General features: G+C 38.4%; 1 long non-coding RNA gene across 1 annotated transcript; it reads right to left on the minus strand.

The window, feature by feature from the left end:
- Window positions 1–9,105: 9,105 nt before the first annotated feature.
- Window positions 9,106–17,733, minus strand: LOC120384785. Its single transcript, XR_005589106.1, has 3 exons — window positions 17,596–17,733; window positions 17,326–17,505; window positions 9,106–9,197 (listed from the first exon to the last, which is right to left on the minus strand). It is a non-coding gene; the product is annotated as an uncharacterized LOC120384785 (long non-coding RNA).
- Window positions 17,734–17,782: the final 49 nt, after the last annotated feature.

Genomic DNA, 17,782 nt, shown 5'->3' on the forward strand with positions numbered 1-17,782 from the left:
TGGTAAGTTGGTTTTCTCTCTACAGATAAGTTACTCTAGCCCTAGGGAGGTAGGAATTCCAGGCACTACATGGTCCCAGTGGAGGGAGCACTGGTTCTAATATAAAGAATTGTTGGGGAGCTTATTTGCATGACCTCTCTTCTCCTGTCCAAAGCAGGTTTGTGTCATGCAGCTGGGAGCTTTTGGTGGGATTTTTCCACTTTGGCCTTCTGTCTTTGGCCAGCCATGGCTTGGTCGGCCTGCCATGGAATCAGTATCCAAGGGTTTCCAGAGCTAGTACAGCCCAGCAGGCCAAGGGTGTTTACAGAAGGGTCAATGTGCAAATATACTGGTGGCTACTGTTTAAACAAATTAAAATGATTGCAAATTCTAGGAAGATAAAGGACCAAATTCATCTGTGGTATAACTCCACCAAAGTTAATGGATGAATTTGGCCCCCAAACTATAATGATTTTAAAAAGTTAATCTAGTCTGTACATATAACCAATGTGCCACTGTGGCAGTAGCTTCCTCTGCTGCTAGCCCAGAGTGCGTGGAGAGGCTAAACACAAGAGTAGCTTTGTGGCTGCAAGAAATGTTCGGATATTAGAGTTTGTTTCTTCTTTAAAAAAGAAAGGAAAAACTAGGAAATTCCATTAAAAAAGCTGCCTGAAGAGAGTATTGACCTTGCTTGTATAAACACTAAAAGGTAAAGAATAGCAAGGCTGGGTCTGTGCATGCAACCTTAACTCTGCCCCATGTTTGTAAACATTGTACAGTAACAAGTTACATAACTGCATATGATTTCACAAATAATGTAGTAGAGTATACTTTTTTCCTGAGAGACCTGATGTAAGATGGGCAGCAATGGATATTGTATGGCATGGCTTGAAGCACCTCCCGACCCTGTGGTATGCCTGTGGAATCCAAACTGCTTATCCCTGCTGGGCCAACCAGGGCAGGATTTAGTCCCTACATTATTAAAATGGATGTTTATTTTACTCTGCATATGTTCAAATGATGTCTGCTTTAGCTCATTTAGAGAGAAATTCACTTTTAATCAGTATCACAGCTAACTCAGACAGAGCTTACAAAGGATTTCTGTGTAATGTCTGGGTGAATTTTGTTGCCATGTCACCCAGAAAATACTTTGGAAGATGATATCTTTACACAGCTGACAAGCTATAAATTCTCCCATGCAGCCCTATAACTGTATCATCTTCCTACAAGTTAATCATAAAACCCCCACGGATTTATTTCACATATAAAAGCTTAAGAGATTTTTTTATTTAATTGTGTGTTGACTTTGTGTGTGTGTATATATATATATATACACACCCCTCTACCTCGATATAATGCTGTCGCGTTATATCGACCTTGCTTTGATCCTCCAGAGTGCGCAGCCCCACCCCCCCGGAGCGCTGCTTTACCATGTTATATCCGAATTCGTGTTATATTGGGTTGCATTATATTGGGGTAGTGGTGTATATGTATATTTAATCTTTTATGAATGAAGTCTAATGGTTCAGTTAAAAAAAAAAAAGACAATCCTATCCTTTCCATGGAGAACGTTGAACACAGAAGTGTTCTATTCACACACCTGAGACAAGCTAATAAAGCATTACAGGAATCTAAAGAAGCAGTTTTAATATGAAAAATTGTAGTGATGCAACTGGCAAAGCTCAATATTACCATAGCAAATAGGATGGCTAACAATTTCATCACATTACCGTCTTTGAATTATCCTGCTGCAAACCAGGCCGTGTTTCAAGATGCATCTCATGAGACCTAGGATAACCTTATTACAGTGACCTCACTGAATAAAAGAAAGCTTGTGATTCAAAGGTTTCCTGTACAAACACGATCAGTCTAGGCGGGGTGGGTTGGAAGAAAACACTAGGTAGTACAGTTGTAATTGATGTTACTGTTGCTTGAAAAAGACTAGCAATATAAAATAGGCATTCATATCCAAGAACATTATAATGCCTCAGGCTCCCTTAGTACTCAGGTGGAACACAGAATGTTGTCTTTTATAATTTTCCCACTGCTCTGGTAAATCAGCAGTCTCAGGGAGAATACACAATTAGACTTCTTTGAACCAGACAGGTTCTTCAAGGAGACTCATTTTCCAATTTGAGAGCTCAAGTTACTGTCTGTTAAGGTCCAATCCTGCAGTCTTTACTCAGTCAAACCTCCCATTAAAATCAGTATGGAGCATTCTGTGATCGAGCCCTTAGTTTCAAAGTACGTTAGGCTCACATGATGAAAGGTGCTATATATGTGCAATTATTGGTGACAACGTATCTTTGAGATAGAGAAGGAGAGAGCTATAGAGGTCTATAAATGCATTTCAAAGGGCAAGACTGTGAACAAAAAATCTACCCCTTTTCTCCAGGGTGCACTTTGTCATCAGAATACAGGGTTTAGAGAATACTTAGCTTACTGCCTGAAGAAATAATAAAGACTACTAACCCAGCTGCATTCAGAGCTCAGTGAAAAGCCCACTTCTTCACCCAAAAACTTTCCCATGATAATACCGTCATTTTCACTGATTCATTAAGAAAACAAACCATCAAAGCTTCTAAGCAGTGGTGTAGAGGTAAAAAAGTAGTGGGTAAACTAACTTTAATTAAACTCCATATTCCGCAAATGAGAAGCAAGTAAATTCCATTTACCCATGTTTACCCTTGACTACAGTACTGCCTCTAGAGCCAGCTGCAGCATTTTGTTGTGGTGCCTCACGGAAGGAAGAGAGAGAGCGTTGTCATCTCCTAACTCACAAGAGGCACTCTCTTAATATTGTTATACTGGAAGGTCTTAAATGGCCCCCATCAATCACAGACCTGGATGAAGTTTATGGGCACAAGCACCTCTTATTCAGGCCAAATGAAGGAGCAGTTAAATGCCTCTTGGTGTAATGAGGGCTGCTGAAACAATAGGAACCACCATCTAAAGAACTGGCCAGCATGGCAGGGCATGAGCAGAAGCTAGGGCTATGGGGTTTCCCTGAAGGCTGATTACACATACAGGGGCTGGGACATTGGTTTGATTGCAGCTGTGTGTGCTATTCAGAAAGCTTTAGTTAGTACAGAATGCAGCAGCCCAACTTGCTTAGCTGTGTCAGTTACAGATCATATATCATACCTGTTCTCCAAAGGCTGCACCAGCTTCCTGTTTGTTTCTGGGCAGGAATTCAAGGTGTTGAGCTTAATTTAAAAATCCTTTCATGGCTTGGGCCATGGAGTGGCTACCACCTGAGAAACCTCTTTATCCCCATGCTCTGTCATAATAGAAAAAGCACCCTACAGAATCTCTGATACACCTAGATCCTCAAAGGTAGTTAGGCATCTAACTCCCATTGATTTCAATAGGAGTTAGGCACCTAAATACCTTTAATGATCTGGACCATAGTTCCTAGATTTCAGTATCTGGGTATTGGAGGTGGGGCATTCATAACAAAGGAAATCTGACTGTTTCAGGCTTCTCTCATAGGTCTACCAGCCCTATGTGATCTTCAGAGCATGGTATGAGGTTCATCTTATTCAGTCTAGGCTTCTGCCTGAATGTGTGTTGGGGGGTGGTGGCTGTAGGAGGATTATGGAATTATTTGGGAGTGGAGTCAGTTTTAGTGTGATAATGTTAATTAGTTGTTTCAAGATAGTATACTTATCCTCCACAATTTCACTCCATGTTTTGTATCTTCACTGACTTTTGACCATCATTTTTCTTGACCAAATCATTTCCATGGCAAAAGGTGGGATGCAAACTGCATTTGTATATGTACATGTATATTTGTGATTTTGTCATTTTCTAAATTATCATCTGTCATCATAGTGCAGTGGAGTAACACACAGTGCTTGAAGGGTATGCTAGAATTTCAACAGCTACATGCCCCATACTGCATTGCTGACCACTCAGATCTATGTCTTTTTGGCTTGCTGCCTAATTCCTATAATATGCACATAATGTGCAACTGTTGGATGAGGTCACCATCTACCTTGGGAAAAGCTGCACAGGCAGGACCTGATACTCCTCTCATTTACATCAGTGTTACAGTGGTGTAACTCCATTGATTATAGCTGTGTTTACACTCCTGACGTAAAGGAGTAACACACAAAAGCAAGGGCAAAATAATGCCTAGAATGCTTATGGGCAATCCTCACCTGTTATAAACAATTTGAAACTACCAGGAGGTCTTTATGAATTTCCCAAAAGTAGTAAAATCTGCCCCTGCTAGTAAGATCTCAATGTCTTATTTATCTCCCCTCCTTATTCTAACATATGTTGTTGTGGTACACAGTGATCGTGGGAATTGCCATAAGATCACACTAGATTTCCCATGAAAAGAGCAACAAACTAAAGCCCTGATTAAGCAAAACACTTAAGCATGTAAGTAGCCCCATTGACTTCACTATGAGTTAAACATGTCTTTCAGTGCTTTTCCCCAATAGTGAGGGTGTAGCTCACATGTTTGTGTTTTGCTGAACTGGGATGGGACTACTCAGCTGCTTAAAGGAAAGCATGTGCTTCAGTGCTTTGCTGAATCAAGGCCTAACTGAGCCTAAATGCCAATGGTCAGTAATGCAATGCGGTGAACAGAGCTGTGGGATTCCTTGTAATCTCTCCATTCTACTCAGTGGAGGAAAATAGTGTTTTCATAAGGTTTGATAAATACCATAAGATTCACACAGCACCTGTAAAATGGTAACATGCAGCAATTTCACAAGAAGAGGACAAATTTGAGGCAACATGTAGTAGCTATTGACAAAGCTATTGCAAAGGAGAAAGTTCCTACAGAAGAACTATCACTGTCATTATTTTCCCCAGAATATGCATTGCCAGACTCTTGTATTACAGGAAGGGCCAGACAGGCGCTTTCTGTCATAATAATTGGTAAAATGACCATCTATGTGCATTAACTGTGTAAAGAGCCTATTGATTTTCTTAAAAACATGCTATCTCTAATCCAGCTGTAATAGCTTTAGCATTAAAAAAATAAACTAAACCAAAATACTTCTAAACTCAAACTTTGATCCCCTGCTTGGCTGCATGCTGTTTCTAGACTGTCAGGCTAACCCTTGGCAGATTTAATTACTGTTTTAAACTTGGGCCTAATTGTAGGCTCTGCTCATTCTCTCTCTCTCTCCCACCTACACACTCTCTCCCTCACCCCCAATTCTGAAGCCATTAAAGTTTCAAAACTGGAGGATCAGGGGGTAGCCACTGTGTGCATTTCTTGATTTCCTAGCCTGCTTTACTGAGCTGATGATAGTTTAAATGGTCCTGTAGATGTTAATCTGGGACATTTCACCAGCATTAAATTAATATTTTTTAACATTTGTATGTAATTTCAAAAGATCATCATAAATCCCCAGAATGACTAAACCAAAAGAACTTTTGAGTTGATAAATTGTACAGTCTTACATTGTACTTCCTATTATCTTAAATTTATGATTTTACCAGAATGTTGACCAAAAAATCTATCTAAAAATACAGGTACTTAACTAAGGCCCCAATGCATAGGTGTTTGCAGTACCAGGCCCCCCCTACTTAGCAGTATACAGTTTAAATGCTAAGTGACTTTCAGTTTCTTATTTAAGTTATTTTCATAGCATGATACAATAAAAATTAACCTCTCAGCACATAGATTTGTTAATATTTACCTTAAACAACATAAATGATCACTTATTATACCTGGATGTCTTCTGCACTGTTGGAATGTGTGCAAACCAAGTCTAACATAATTACTGTATGAAACTGTTTTTTAAAGGCACTATGAAAAAAATGGCTACATACTTGTACAGTGCAATGTAATGCTACTTTGTACTAAATGTTATTTTCCAATACAATGTTATGACCTCATCTTTCAATAATCCTCTAAAAGATTTCCTTGGATTTCATTTCAAAACTAGTCTGACATTCATTTTTTATTCTGTTATGAGGTAGCATGGTGGAGTCTTTGTTATGTTCACACTACAGAACATGTACGGTCACTCATCTAAAGATTTCTTCCTCCAAACATGTCTTTTTATATAATCTCAAAAAAGTTATTCTTTTTCTCAAGAGAAAATTCAGTTATTTAAATTAATCATTGTAAAGAACGTTGAAACAAAAAATGCAGTACAAACCTTGGCATAAATCCTACTAAATACTGTTCATATCAGTTGAGTTAAAAACAAGGGGCCAGATCCTCAGCAGTGTAAACTGAGCTTACTCCATTTAAGTCAATGGAGTTATACTGATTTACACCAACTGAGGATCTGGCCAAAGAGAACTTGGGACAGATTCTGACCTCAGTTACACCAGTGTAATTAGAATAAATCTACTGGAATTAATCTAGATTCACGTAGATGTAAATCACATAAGAATCTGGCCTGCTGTCTCCCAAATAAGAAAAGAAAGTTGTTCTCTGGCAATAGGTACAAAAGTCACTCCTGAAGCATGTGATTGATATGTCTGACAAGGGTGGGTGGTGGGGAGGGGGAAATGAGTGGACTGCCAACTGCATCTCCTTGCATAATTTCTTCTGCCAAAAGATAGAGTCCAATCCATCAGCAGTCCCCCCCAAGGCAACTGGAGAGAGATGCAGGCTGTTAGAGCCTTTCCTGGTATTCTACTGTTGCCAGAGAGAAACATAGTACCTGCAGCGATCTCAGGTTGTGTGTTACTAGTAGAGTGTGCTACTTTCAGCCTCTCCCTTGTTTCAGTGTAGAAGGGAGTCAGTCTCCCTCACTTCATCCTGCTACATTAGAACTGTGTGGCATGAGTCATTTCATTAATTACTAGTGCATTGTCTTCAGTTTTTCAACTGATTCACTGCTTTGTTATTCTATTTATTAGGAATGTATATTCTGGTATATGCCTAAAGGTCCTAGTTGGGATGTCAGCGGCATTGTGCTGTGCACTGTACAAATATAGAAGATACAATTCCTACTATGGAGACGGTTACAATCTAAAGGATACATTTTCCCCTTTTCTTGATACGATATCTATAAATCCATCAAGGAGGCACACTAATAATAATAGTATTAATGGAAGTTGTGTGCACTAAGGAGACTACACACGTAAGATTCCAGAACAGATTTGTGCAAGAATTCAGAGCTATAACCATCATCTCTACAGATGTACTTTGAGGGATGTTACCATGTTTCTCTCCCAGAGCACCCCTTAAGGGTAGGGACGGGATCTTTGCATGCACCCACACTCCGATCTGTGACATCCAGGCATTCCACCACCCCGCTCATAAGAGTCTCAGCTCTCCAACTGAGCCTGAGATAGTCCACTCCTTCTGGGATTATCAACAGACACAAATGAACAGTCCCCCAGGCATGGTAGGACTCTCATTCTTCAGATATCAGAGGGGTAGCCATGTTAGTCTGGATCTGTAAAAAGCGACAGAGTCCTGTGGCACCTTATAGAGTAACAGACATATTGGACCATAAGCTTTTGTGGGTGAATACCCACTTCGTCAGACGCATGTAGTGGAAATTTCCAGAGGCAGGTATAAATATGCAGGCAAGAATCAGTCTAGAGATAACGAGGTTAGTTCAATCAGAGAGGATGAGGCCCTCTTCTAGCAGGATGAGGGCAGCCCTTGGTGTTCACACCTCAACTGCTAGAAGAGGGCCTCAACCTCCCTGATTGAACTAACCTTGCTATCTCTAGACTGATTCTTCCTGCATATTTAAACCTGCCTCTGGAAATTTCCACCACATGCATCTGACGAAGTGGGTATTCACCCACGAAAGCTTATGCTCCAATACGACTGTTAGTCTATAAGGTGCCACAGGACTCTTTGTCATTCTTCAGAGGGCTTCTATAAGTTGTGGCCCCAACTAGGCTCACAGTTCATATAAAATAATAGTCTTACAACAGTGGTTCAACACTAAGCCCGCCAGCCTGCCAACCCACCCACATTTCCAGGAGGGGCCAAAATAAACAGCCACCCAAGAAGCACTTCCCTTCAGTTTACCGTTCTCTACACACTGAGGAGTAAAAATCTCCTCTGATCAAGGAACTGTATTATGTTCTCCCCTTTTAAGTTTTTCCCTCCAAGTCTGACATCTCTTACAGGTGTAGGGAGGCAGGGCTGATTGCATCCACGATAGCTCAGTAACTCCATATTGTAACCCCATTGCATTGACTTTAGAATATTTTATTATAAAATCTACATTGGGTTAAAATAAGGGCTGAGCCTTGCTATGGTGCAAGGAAATACATTTGATTGGCTATTGAGTGCTAATGCTTAAATGAAGAAATTTGATAACAGGAATTTACCTGGGCTACTTCAGCCACATAATAGCAGACACCCATTTGCTTCCCTCCCTTGCTAAAAAAAGCAAGACAATAGTTGCCTATAGGGCATGACACACGTAAGCGTTTCCACTGAGCTCCATGAACTCACAATGAGTCACATACCAGTATATGGTTGAAAATAAAAAGGATTGTTAGAAACCTTACCATATCCAATTTTTTTCTAACAGAGTCAAAGTCACATACAAAAAAATCATGAGAACAGCCTAATCCTGAAATTTCTGCATAGTGGACAGCTAGAAGAACTCAAGATCCAAGGGCCAGGCATCAAAGAGGGAATGAACAGGGCCTATAAGATGGTTGAGAAAAGGTGAGATGTACGCTAATTACACAATGCTCCCAAAGAGCTAATCCAATATTGCAACTTGGGCTCTGATTCTGCAAACGCTTATGTACATACTTAACTTCACAAACATAAGTAGTTCCATTGACTTCAATGGGCCTAGGCACATGCATAACGTTTACGCATATGCATAAGTATTTGCAGGATCGAGGCATTAGAAGTAATTTCTTAGGAAACCCTGAAGAGTAGTTCCTATGAGGTCCTAAAAATCCATATTACAAAATAAACCTATATGTTTTTGATAAAAGGAATTATTGGCAAAGTAATCAGCAGTTATTAAAAGGTCAGTATGAACTTAATTTTTTAAAATTGATGAATTAGGAAAAACCAAACAAGCCAATTTTCTGACAGAACACTTTTTCAATAGTTTCTGATTTTTTAGTCAGTAAAAAATATTTTGTGTGGCTCCCTTTTTGTTGTTTTGAAGTGTGCTTTGGGCAAATCCATAGCAACACTAAACATTCTTGTATTTCCCTTTTCTATTTGCACAATACTTGTCTTCTGCCTATTCTCTCTTTCAGCTCTGTTGTTGCTGTTACTGGTAAACATCCTCTTGCAGAGCCTGAGGAAGGGCATAAATCATAAACCAAATAGTTAAAATAACTATACATGAAATACTGTCAAGTGCACAAAGTTAAAAATAAAACAGAAAAGAGAATTTTAAAATAATCACTAATCTCTTTTATTTATAGTTAATGTAGGGATTACTTATGACAATTGTAAATACAAAACGTTCACATGAAAATGTGATATTTCAAATTCTGTCCTTTTAAATGATGATCGAAGACTTGCCAATGAAAGATTTCCTCATCCAGCTACACTATAAATAGAAAGCGAATGCTTCCTGTGTGGCTTGTTGCTAGTTAGGCTCCGATCCTGCAAACATTTACACTCATGCTTAACTTCATTTACTGTGAGTAATCCGACTGAAGTCAATTGGCACATCAGGATTGCCAATCCCAAATAATCCAAAATGATGACTCAGACTCCAAAAATCACAAGATTGGCTTAAAAATCATGAGATACTTAAAATAATAAATTTGGGATTTTGTTATTTGTCTTCGTGCTTTTGAAACTTTATGATTCACATTTTCAAGCTTTTCTCTGTAACCCTTTTTAAAATGAAAACTGAGATTCTTAAGTAATCATCGGTGTCAGAAAAGCATCTTAGAAAAACATCAAATATGCAAGACTCAGGAGTTGGCAACACTGCATATGTCTAAGTCTTTGCAGATTTGGGGTCTTAAAGCTTACATTTTTCAGGAAATCTGTAAAAATGTGTAGAAAGTAGGTTTAGTCCAACAACCCTTATATGGAGATCTTTAGCCTATCCCTAAATTCCTTTCCTGTGGTATTTTATATTGTTTGCTCAGAATATCGTGCTACTATGTAAATTAAACTACCACATCTAAGAAGTAACGATCAATGTTTACATGTGAAAAAGAAGATAGCTTTTTTATGAACGCATTTTGCACATTTAAACATACTATGATACTGTCAGCTTCTTTGCCTTCCAAGTTCCTAAATAACACAGATAGAAAATGCACTGAGGAGTGTGAATGAAACAAAGTAGTCTTGCTAGCAATGAGAAACCAGTAACAAATTTACAATATTACTGTACCCCCAAACTCTAAGAACATTCTTGGATGTTTGCACTCACAGTTGCTATTGTCTTCTTTTCCATGATACTGTGAGATGTGAATTGCAAAAACCATATGTGGTTTATCAAATTGGTAATTTTTTAACAATATTTACTATTTATGGGGAGGATGATCATTGGTTAAATCAAAACAAAAATACAATGAAAAAGATTGGGGCTTGTATTTATGGTAAATAATGTATCACTTTGCAGAAATAGCTTAAATATCCCATAGAGCCTTGTATTTTTTCTTGCAAATGTTTAAAAACAACATATACAGAATTACAGTAGATGTAAAAAAAGGCCAGGTAATTTAGTGTTATCACCCTCTTATTGCCTGTTTTGCACTGCATTCTTGCTGCTTTGTCCAACTCTACAAAATATGCTTCACCTCCAGTGTACCCATCATGCCACTGACAGAATGGCTCTTTCTTCAATTGGTGTATTGTATTACCTTCAACAATTCCTCTTACTCATATCCTTCTCAAAGAAAGCATACATAGTGTGTCATTCTGAACTTGATCTTTTAGGTGCTGAATATTCTGGTCCCAATATAGCAAAGTACTTAGGATGGGATTTTCAGAAGTGCCTAAGGGAGTTAGGCACTCAATTCCTTTAGGGACTTCTGAAAATCACTCTTAAGCAAGTAATTAACTGTAAGCATGTGAGCAGTCCCATTAGCTTCAATGGTATTACTCACAAATTTAAAATTGGGCATGTGCCCAAGTGCTTTGCTTGGTTGGGTCTAGAGTGCTCAGAATCTGGCAGTATCAAGCCTTGTATGAAATGTTTTGAAAGGATGCTGGACTTCTGCCCTACCAGCTGGATTCAGCTACAAAATCTGAGCATCGATCTCTCCAACCACTGGCCACCATACTTCTCAGCCTCAAACAGTGAGAAATCTCAAGGCAGACCTGCCAAGTTTTACTCACTGTTGAGAAAAGATTAATTCATTTGTGCTTAATTTTATGCCAGTTTTGAAAGTATTTCACTCTTGTAATGAATGTGTTTCAATGAGACTTTTAAAATATCACTCCTCATTTTTTTAAATCAGATGCATTTAAATTTTTACAGTGTGAATGAACCTTAAGTGTTTTAGCAATAACTAAATAAAAATGGATGTGAATATTTTTGTTCTTTTTAGCTAATTAAATACAAAATAATATCTGTAAGGAAGGGAATGTTGTCTAAAGATTGGAGGAAAAAATTAGGGTCTATTTTCAAATGACATTCTGCATAACCTTGGATAAATTAATTTGCTTCTCTCTGCCTTTCTTTCCATTTGTAAAATGGAAATAATAAAATGTATCTAGTCTTAGATTTGCTGAACTGATTAATTATCATATGGTGTGTTAAGGTGTTTGGAGATACTTTAATTAAAAGAACTATAAATACAAAACATAATATTTTTGGACAAGACTAAAAAACTATGATCTGTGAAACTAGGTATGACGTGTGTAATTTTCTTCATAACACAACAACTTTAAATTTGACCCAAAATAAATATTTTTATCAGTGAACATAATCTTTAAATATAAAAACAGAAACCCTTATGAAAATTATATTTATCCACTAATGATACACATATAGATCACCCTAAACTGCAAGTCCCCGTACATATATAATATTAACAAAAATGATTGTATTATACACTTTTCCTACTAAACAATATATATAAAATTATTCTCATGAAACAGCAATTACTAAAAAAATTACTAAAAATTCCTACTCTCAGTCACAAAATGTATTAACTGATATTCCCTTAAAAGCAAATATTTAGATAACATAATACAGAATATAAAAGTAATATAAAAAAATCAACAATCCATAGGTCAGGGATAAGGTTGCTGTGAAACAATATGATGATTTTTCTTTCTTTCTTTCTTTCTTTCTTTCTTTAATGGGGATCCTAATCAGCATTATAACTAGAGTGTGATCTCAAACCTGGGCTCTGATCTTGCAAACATTATGCATATGCTTAAGCAATATTGTTTGCAGGATCAGGAGCTTAACTATGGAAATGCTACCACCTCCCAGTAATAAGCCACATAGACCTCTGGAGCAGGGACTAGAATTCTGGTCCTTGATCTCCAGAAATACCAGCTTCTACCGTTGGAACTAAAGGAAGATCTCTTTTAGTTATCACCTACAGAAGGCGCCTTATAATCTTTCTAAACTTCAGCCAGCCAATAGAGCACGTGTTTATACATACAGTGATTGACTCTACTCCATGCTGAAATCAATGAAAAAAAAAATCCCCAAAATCTACTGACATCATGTTGATGCACAACTTGGCCCACAACTATCCACAACAAAAATAATTAATAATTTTGCTTAATTGGACCTATTTTCTTCAAGTATAGCTGATGTACATTTTCAAGGAGATTTAACGATATGGAAAACTTGGTTGGACAATAACAAGTCATCTTTGAGCTAGACAAAAAATGGTTCAGACAAAAGTCATATTTTCAGATCAGAGTAACTCAAAAAGTCTCATGAATTTCCTTTGAACATTGCAGAAATACTCTCACCTTAGTCTTTAGATTAAATATGGTAATTTTTAGGCCAGAAAAATTTTCCATGCCAAACTTATGAGGGTACTAAAATAGGCCTTTATAATGAAAGCTGGTTGCAACCTTAACTATGGATGGGTATTCAGTGTACCAGACTGTTTACATGGAAAGATTTCATGGCACCATATAAATACAAGATTTGGAGAGAGAATGGTTTGTGCAAAGCATTTATACTTCAGAGAAGTGTATAATGGAAAAATAAATCTTTAAGTAGCTTTGTTTACACAAGGCAGGACTAAAAAATTCTGATATTGAAACTGATTGCAAAATCCTGCATCACCAGAAGTTACCTTCAACTTAATCCCAAATGTGAATGTATAAGAGTGAGGTTTAGCAGATCTGACATAATAGCAGCATACAAAACTAAGTGCTTTCTGGCCACTGAAAGGAACAAGTAGGCTATTGAAAACCATCTGGATAATAAATTCAGATAGACAATAGAAAACTATCCAGTCACTAAGTAGTAAATCAAGAAACATCATTACAAATATACATATAAAAATTGTATTGAAAATAAAAAATATACATGGTTCTCCTCTTCCAAACTTCTGAAAGACTTCAACCAACATGGAGAATTGGATCCAGATCCACCAAAGGACTTAAACACATGTGAATAGTTACATTGACTTCATTAGGTTTACTCACATGGTGAAAATTGTTATGCATGTGCTTAAGTGATTTGCTGGATGGGGGCCTAAAGTGGATTATGTAAACTTGTATTAACTGATGAGAAAGCTGGCATAATATGAGAAACTGTGGCATTTTTTCCATAATCATATAGGTCCTGATCCTGCCAATGCTCATGCACATTTTTGACTTTGCTCATGTGAGTTGTCGTTTGAAGTCAAGAGAATTCTCATGTGAATTAAGTTAAGCTTGTGCATACTTGCAAAATTAGGCCCATAGAAAGGTACTGTTAAAGGGCCTGCTCCAGATGAAATCAATAGGAATTTTACCATTGACTTAAACTAGAGAAAGACTATACACTAAGGCCCCTGTCCTGCAAACACTTAAATACAAGCATAACTTTAAACATATAAGTAGTTCCATTGAGCCAAAAGGGACTACTCAGATGTGTAAAGTTACTTACATGCTTGTTTGCAAGATTGGGGCCTAAGGCAGCAAAACGGAGAAGAAAGGTGTGACTATGTTTAGATGCAGGTGGAGGTGATGCTAATACAAGTACTATAAATTGGTTTGAACTACTTTTTCTCTTCCTTTTTTTCTATTTTGTCATCAAGTAAAAATCACATTTCTGACTGATAATTTATCTACTATTGTTACAAGTAACACCAAGGATTACTATAAATGAAAAAGCACGCTGTTTAAAGACAGTTTCACTGTTTCCGTGAATGAGAAGAGGGTCCTATGGAAAAATAGTATGCAGTCATGTAATTACAGGCAGTATCATGTTGCATATGCACAGAGGGGGCTGCGTTAAGGTTGCATGGGCAATTTTAATTCTTGCATTTCCTAACTTTCAAGTGCTTGACTTTACAACCAAAATAATGTTCTTTTAACATAAATTGTTGAATGTAGTTCTATAAAAGTTAAAGATTTTTTTTAAAGGAGTCACACATTCAATAATGGACAGGTATTTCTTAAGTAGGGCCCTTTATATTCCACAATTCCATGGATGCAGTATCCCCATGACAACTTCTGTATGCAGTTATATGCAATTATTACAAAAAACTTTGCATATTTAAAACTAAAGTGTGGGAACACCATAAAATTGGTTTAGATTATATGCTGCTCTTTACTTACAGTTGTATTTGTGTAGTTAAATGGGTTTAGAAACTGATGTAATTGTAGGAACAGGATTTTATAATGCCCTATGAGAATTAATGTATGATTTGATTTCATCCTGTCAGCCACCCTTTTTGAATAGCAGAAAGGAATAACGGACCAGAACAATCCTTCTGACTGATTATGGTCACCCTTTTGTTTTGGGATAAGTTATAATGTCTACTATGGTTTCCTATATGTATTACAAATTAGGCACTCTAGTTAAATATACATTTCTTTGTTTTAAGGTTTTAGTAAGTAAGACAGGATCTTATATTGTATCTATGTTAAGGTTAGAGGAATGTTGAGGGCCTGAAGCCCCAATGTGAATTGTTTTACTTAAAAGATTTAGCAAGGCTGGATTTACAATGTATTCTGCTGAATATACAATACTGCTGTCTGAATACCTTTGAAGATTTCTGTAAGAGATTGTTTGTGTGAATGAGGAATGCATGCATCAGGAAAAGATAAGGTGTGAAAGCCATCACAAATGTCCAGATAGTCAAGAAAAAGTTAGAGACTTGGAAAGGCCAGGAGACAATCAGAAAACATCCATTGTATCCAAAGCTAAACATGTTAGCAGCATGTTAGCAGCATTCTTCAGAGGTGAGGCAGGCACCCCCGAAGACAACAAATAGAAGATAATGATGGGAAGCCTGACAATAACCATCAAATGATCACCATCAGTGATCGCCAAAAAAACACCATCCTGGCCACTATGGATGTGGAAGCCCTCTACACCAACATTCCACACAAAGATGGACTACAAGCCATTAGGAACAGTATCCCCGATAATGTCACAGCTAACCTGGTGGCTGAACTTTGTGACTTTGTCCTCACCCACAACTATTTCACATTTGGAGACAATATATACCTTCAAGTCAGCGGCACTGCTATGGGCACCCACATGGCCACACAGAATGCCAACATTTTCATGGCTGACTTAGAACAACGCTTCCTTAGCTCTCGTCCCCTTACGCCCCTACTCTACTTATGCTACATAGATGACATCTTCATCATCTGGACTCATGGAAAAGAAGCTCTTGAGGAATTCCACCATGATTTCAACAATTTCCATCCCACCATCAACCTCAGCCTGGACCAATCCACACAAGCGGTCCACTTCCTGGACACTACTGTGGACATAAACGATGGTCACATAAACACCACCCTATACCGAAAACCTACTGACCACTATACTTACCTACATGCCTCCAGCTTCCATCCAGAACACACCACTCCATCCATTGTCTATAGCCAAACTCTAAGATACAACCGCATTTGCTCCAATCCCACAGACAGAGACAAACACCTACAAGAGCTCTATCAAGTGTTCTTAAAACTACAATACCCACCTGCTGAAGTGAAAAACCACATTGACAGAGCCAGAAGAGTACCCAGAAGTCACCTACTACAGGACAGGCCCAACAAAGAAAATATCAGGACGCCACTAGCCGTCACCTTCAGCCCCCAACTAAAACCTCTCCAGTGCATCATCAAAGATTTTCAACCTATCCTGAAAGATGATCCCTCACTCTCACAGATCTTGGGAGTCAGACCAGTCCTCGCTTACAGACATCCCCGTAACCTGAAGCAAATACTCACCAGCAACCATACACCACATAACAAAAACACAACCCAGGAACCTATCCTTGCAACAAAGCCCGATGCCAACTCTGTCCACATATCTATTTGACACCATCACTGGACCTAATCACATCAGCCATGCCATCAGGGGCTCGTTCACCTGCACATCTACCAATGTGATATATGCCATCATGTGCCAGCAATGCCCCTCTGCCATGTACATTGGCCAAACCAGACAGTCTCTACGCAAAAGAATAAATGGACACAAATCTGACATCAGGAATCACACTCAAAAACCAGTAGGAGAACACTTCAGCCTCTCTGGCCACTCAGTAACAGACTCGAAGGTGGCAATTTTGCAACAGAAAAACTTCAAAAACAGACTCCAAAGAGAAACTGCTAAGCTTGAATTGATTTGCAAATTAGATATCATTAACTCTGGCTTGAATAGAGACTGGGAATGGCTGAGTCATTACACTACTTGAATCTATTTCCTTATGATAACTATCCTTAACCTCTTGTCAACTGTCTGTAATTGACCATCTTAATTATCACTACAAACGTTTTTTTCCTGCTGATAATAGGTCATCTTAATTAATTAGCCTCTTAGAGCTGGTATGGCGTGCGTGCGTGCGTGTGCGCTCTTATTATATGTTCCATTCTATGCATCCGATGCGCAGTGGGTTATAGCCCATGAAAGCTTATGCTCAAATAAATTTGCTAGTCTCTAAGGTGCCACAAGTACTCCTGTTCTTTCATCAAATGATAACACCACTTATGGACTAGTGATTACAGGATGACATTGCAAAATGCATGGACTCAAATGGGAATTTACAACTATAAAGCTCGGGTGTTTTGCCATGGAACTCTTAATTTGGGACCTGATCTGGGGTCCCAGATTCATGCAGACACCCACGTAAATATTTGCTTGTACAGATCAATTGCAGGATGAAGACCCTTGGCACAGGGATCTTTTAATGGATTTTCAACATCACACTTAGGAGTGCTATCATATAATTAGCAATTTGGAGCAACTACCATGTTTACAACTCATACATGTTATAAATTTTTGCCTTAACAGAATTGAAAACCAAGGGTAAGCGTACACAGTAAATGAAGCTGTAATTATAACGCAAGTAGGCATATCTGTGCTAGCTTTAGGTAATAATAGCAGTGAAGATGCAGTGGGACAGGCTTCAGCTCAGGCTAGCTGCCTCAGTACTGCCAGGGACATATTCAGGGTATGTATGTAGCCTGTATGACAATCATTTGCTGTGTAGAGGTACCTGATAACAGAAAACAAGTCAATCATTAAAGGGAGACGATAAGAGGTGCAGAACAAGTGCAGAGACTACAAGCGGGGCAGGGCTAGTGACCTGAAGTCATAAGGGACTCTGTGAACATCAGCACAGGAAGGCTCAGCACTTTTTGAGGCAAACTAATGGGCCACGTCCAGGTGATAAGACCCCAATGGCACCGCAGGCCTGGGGACACAAAACTGTCATTGTGTCAAGACACGGAGGGGCAGAAACGGCTTTTCAGCCCCCACGGGGGCTCTGACGT

The sequence above is a fragment of the Mauremys reevesii genome, linkage group 16 (genome assembly GCF_016161935.1).
Source record: "Mauremys reevesii isolate NIE-2019 linkage group 16, ASM1616193v1, whole genome shotgun sequence".
NCBI lineage: Eukaryota > Metazoa > Chordata > Testudines > Geoemydidae > Mauremys > Mauremys reevesii.